Raw genomic sequence first — 5,000 nt, 5'->3', positions numbered from 1 at the left:
GGGATCCCGGCTCCGGGTCCGCGGGCCTCGGTCGGGGACCTCCGCCGTCGCCTCGGCGCCCCCGCCGGACCCCGGGGGTGCCCGCGACGGGCAGTCGTCCCGGTCTACCGGGGCCCCGGCCGGATCAGCCTTTCTGTTTCCCCCGCCACGATGGATGCACGGGATCCCGGCTCCGGCGCCGCGGGCCTCGGTCGGGGACCTCCGCCTTCGCCTCGGTGCCCACGCCGGACCCCGGGGGTGTCCGCGCCGGGCAGTCTTCCCGGTCTACCGGGGCCCCGGCCGGATCAGCCTTTCTGTTTCCCCCGCCACGATGGATGCACGGGATCCCGGCTCCGGGTCCGCGGGCCTCGGTCGGGGACCTCCGCCGTCGCCTCGGCGCCCCCGCCGGACCCCGGGGGTGCCCGCGACGGGCAGTCGTCCCGGTCTACCGGGGCCCCGGCCGGATCAGCCTTTCTGTTTCCCCCGCCACGATGGATGCACGGGATCCCGGCTCCGGCGCCGCGGGCCTCGGTCGGGGACCTCCGCCTTCGCCTCGGTGCCCACGCCGGACCCCGGGGGTGTCCGCGCCGGGCAGTCTTCCCGGTCTACCGGGGCCCCGGCCGGATCAGCCTTTCTGTTTCCCCCGCCACGATGGATGCACGGGATCCCGGCTCCGGGTCCGCGGGCCTCGGTCGGGGACCTCCGCCGTCGCCTCGGTGCCCACGCCGGACCCCGGGGGTGCCCGAGACGGGGAGAGGGCCGGGTCTACCGGGACGGCCTCGGGCGGGTCCGGCTTACCGGGGCCCCGGCCGGATCAGCCTTTCTGTTTCCCCCGCCACGATGGATGCACGGGATCCCGGCTCCGGGTCCGCGGGCCTCGGTCGGGGACCTCCGCCGTCGCCTCGGCGCCCCCGCCGGACCCCGGGGGTGCCCGCGACGGGCAGTCGTCCCGGTCTACCGGGGCCTCGGGCGGGTCCGGCTTACCGGGGCCCCGGCCGGATCAGCCTTTCTGTTTCCCCCGCCACGATGGATGCACGGGATCCCGGCTCCGGGTCCGCGGGCCTCGGTCGGGGACCTCCGCCGTCGCCTCGGCGCCCCCGCCGGACCCCGGGGGTGCCCGCGACGGGCAGTCGTCCCGGTCTACCGGGGCCCCGGCCGGATCAGCCTTTCTGTTTCCCCCGCCACGATGGATGCACGGGATCCCGGCTCCGGCGCCGCGGACCTCGGTCGGGGACCTCCGCCGTCGCCTCGGTGCCCCCGCCGGACCCCGGGGGTGTCCGCGCCGGGCAGTCTTCCCGGTCTACCGGGGCCCCGGCCGGATCAGCCTTTCTGTTTCCCCCGCCACGATGGATGCACGGGATCCCGGCTCCGGGTCCGCGGGCCTCGGTCGGGGACCTCCGCCGTCGCCTCGGCGCCCCCGCCGGACCCCGGGGGTGCCCGCGACGGGCAGTCGTCCCGGTCTACCGGGGCCCCGGCCGGATCAGCCTTTCTGTTTCCCCCGCCACGATGGATGCACGGGATCCCGGCTCCGGCGCCGCGGACCTCGGTCGGGGACCTCCGCCGTCGCCTCGGTGCCCCCGCCGGACCCCGGGGGTGTCCGCGCCGGGCAGTCTTCCCGGTCTACCGGGGCCCCGGCCGGATCAGCCTTTCTGTTTCCCCCGCCACGATGGATGCACGGGATCCCGGCTCCGGGTCCGCGGGCCTCGGTCGGGGACCTCCGCCGTCGCCTCGGTGCCCACGCCGGACCCCGGGGGTGCCCGAGACGGGGAGAGGGCCGGGTCTACCGGGACGGCCTCGGGCGGGTCCGGCTTACCGGGGCCCCGGCCGGATCAGCCTTTCTGTTTCCCCCGCCACGATGGATGCACGGGATCCCGGCTCCGGGTCCGCGGGCCTCGGTCGGGGACCTCCGCCGTCGCCTCGGCGCCCCCCGCCGGACCCCGGGGGTGCCCGCGACGGGCAGTCGTCCCGGTCTACCGGGGCCCCGGCCGGATCAGCCTTTCTGTTTCCCCCGCCACGATGGATGCACGGGATCCCGGCTCCGGCGCCGCGGACCTCGGTCGGGGACCTCCGCCGTCGCCTCGGTGCCCCCGCCGGACCCCGGGGGTGTCCGCGCCGGGCAGTCTTCCCGGTCTACCGGGGCCCCGGCCGGATCAGCCTTTCTGTTTCCCCCGCCACGATGGATGCACGGGATCCCGGCTCCGGGTCCGCGGGCCTCGGTCGGGGACCTCCGCCGTCGCCTCGGCGCCCCCGCCGGACCCCGGGGGTGCCCGCGACGGGCAGTCGTCCCGGTCTACCGGGGCCCCGGCCGGATCAGCCTTTCTGTTTCCCCCGCCACGATGGATGCACGGGATCCCGGCTCCGGCGCCGCGGGCCTCGGTCGGGGACCTCCGCCTTCGCCTCGGTGCCCACGCCGGACCCCGGGGGTGTCCGCGCCGGGCAGTCTTCCCGGTCTACCGGGGCCCCGGCCGGATCAGCCTTTCTGTTTCCCCCGCCACGATGGATGCACGGGATCCCGGCTCCGGGTCCGCGGGCCTCGGTCGGGGACCTCCGCCGTCGCCTCGGTGCCCCCGCCGGACCCCGGGGGTGCCCGCGACGGGCAGTCGTCCCGGTCTACCGGGGCCCCGGCCGGATCAGCCTTTCTGTTTCCCCCGCCACGATGGATGCACGGGATCCCGGCTCCGGGTCCGCGGGCCTCGGTCGGGGACCTCCGCCGTCGCCTCGGTGCCCCCGCCGGACCCCGGGGGTGCCCGCGACGGGCAGTCGTCCCGGTCTACCGGGGCCCCGGCCGGATCAGCCTTTCTGTTTCCCCCGCCACGATGGATGCACGGGATCCCGGCTCCGGCGCCGCGGGCCTCGGTCGGGGACCTCCGCCTTCGCCTCGGTGCCCACGCCGGACCCCGGGGGTGTCCGCGCCGGGCAGTCTTCCCGGTCTACCGGGGCCCCGGCCGGATCAGCCTTTCTGTTTCCCCCGCCACGATGGATGCACGGGATCCCGGCTCCGGCGCCGCGGGCCTCGGTCGGGGACCTCCGCCGTCCCCTCGGTGCCCACGCCGGCCCCCGGAGGTGTCCGCGCCGGGCAGTCGTCCCGGTCTACCGGGACGGCCTTGGGCGGGTCCGGTTTACCCGGGCCTCGGCCGGCCTAGAGTGTTTCTGTTTCCCCGCCTTGATGGATGTACGGGATCCCGGCGCGGGGGCCCCGGGCCTCGGTCGGGGACCTCCGCCGTCGCCTCGGTGCCCGCGCCGGGGCCCTGGGGTGTCCGTGACGGGCAGCCGTCCCGGTCTACCGGGACGCTCGGGCGGGACCGGTTTACCCGGGCCTCGGCCGGACCGGAGTGTTTCCGTTTTCTGCTTCCCTGCCAGGATGGCTGCGAGGGGTTGATTGAAAGAGCTGGTTTGACGTGAAAAGCTTGACTTCAAGTGAAAAGTTTGTTACAATTTCTGCCATCTTCCTTCCTCCAAAGTTTTGGGTGTAGTTTTCCCAGAGGAACCTCTCGTAGGCCTTTCATTTCTCATCTTAACTTCCCTCATTTATTCCATATTTTCCTTCCTCTTGCCGAATGGCCGAATCCAGTCCATTTCTAGTCAAGGAAATTATTCTTATTTCTTGCTGACCTATTTGCTTTGTGGAGCAAGTCGTTCTTAGGGCCCTTGGTTCTTTCTTCAACTTCTTCTGCTCCTTCTCTCGACGCTTTCTCGTCTTGTTCTCTTACTTGGCTCTCTTTTGGCTGTTCTTTCTTCTCCTCCCGTCGTCCGTCCCCACTTTCATCTCTCCATCTTTCCTGTTCTTGGTCATCTCTACGTTGTTTATCAAATAATTCCGCTTTCTCTCTTGAATCTACTCGATATCTTTGCTCTCGCCAGCTCGCCGATATTTCAGCTCGCCGATATTTTGTGCTTTCCCGTCGTGTTTCCCATCCATTGCGATCTCTCTGCTCTCCCTGTCTTCTCGGTAAATCGGAGATGAATTTCTCTGGGCGGGTGGTTTCTCATCGCGTGTCTTGTGTGCGCTCCCTACGTTTCGTCCATCCCGTTTAATATCTATCCCTCCCTCCCTCTCCTTGCTTTCTTCCATTGCTTCTGCTAATATCATTTCCAGAATGATAACCCTGAGCCTGAACCTGAACCTAACCCTAACCCTACAACTTTTCTCCCTAACCCTAACCCTAACCCTAACCCTAACCCTAACCCTAACCCTACAACTTTTCTCCCTAACCCTAACCCTAACCCTAACCCTAACCCTAACCCTAACTCTACAACTTGTTTCTCTAACCCTAACCCTAACCCTAACCCTAACCCCAACCCCAACCCCAACCCTAACCCTAACCCTAACCCTAACCCTAACCCTACAACTTTTCTCCCTAACCCTAACCCTAACCCTAACCCTAACCCCAACCCTAACCCTACAACTGTTTTCTCTAACCCCAACCCTAACCCTATAACTTTTCTCCCTAACCCTAACCCTAACCCTAACCCTAACCCCAACCCTAACCCCAACCCTAACCCTACAACTGTTTTCTCTAACCCTAACCCTAACCCTACAACTTTTCTCCCTAACCCTAACCCTAACCCTAACCCTAACCCCAACCCTAACCCTACAACTGTTTTCTCTAACCCCAACCCTAACCCTATAACTTTTTTCCCTAACCCTAACCCTAACCCTAACCCACACTTTCGACTTAAAACCGTTTTTAGATTTAAAGTCGTCTTTCGACTTAAAGACGGACAGACGGCCCGGTCTACCGGGCCGCTCGGGCAGCCTCGGCCGGACCGGCGTCTCTGTTTCTGTTTCCCTGCCACGATGGATGTCGCGTGCGAGGGGTTGCTTTACATAGCTGGTTTGAAGTTGAAAGCTTCCGTTCTTGCCTAGATCTCTTGCTATCGCAAGCCTTCCGATCCAAGCTCCCATCGCAGTTTCAAGCGTCCTGCTTTCTTGGTTGGGAAAATCGGGGCGGCGAGACCTGACGCTCGCTTCCCCGACCCCGACCCTCACCCTTCTTCGAATGGTCTTTCTAATGCCAGCA

This window comes from Pituophis catenifer, unplaced genomic scaffold (assembly GCF_029215685.1).
Source record: "Pituophis catenifer annectens isolate HBS135680 unplaced genomic scaffold, rPitCat1.0.hap2 SCAF_44, whole genome shotgun sequence".
Taxonomy (NCBI): Eukaryota; Metazoa; Chordata; class Lepidosauria; order Squamata; family Colubridae; genus Pituophis; species Pituophis catenifer.
Note: the sequence above shows the minus strand (reverse complement) of the source record.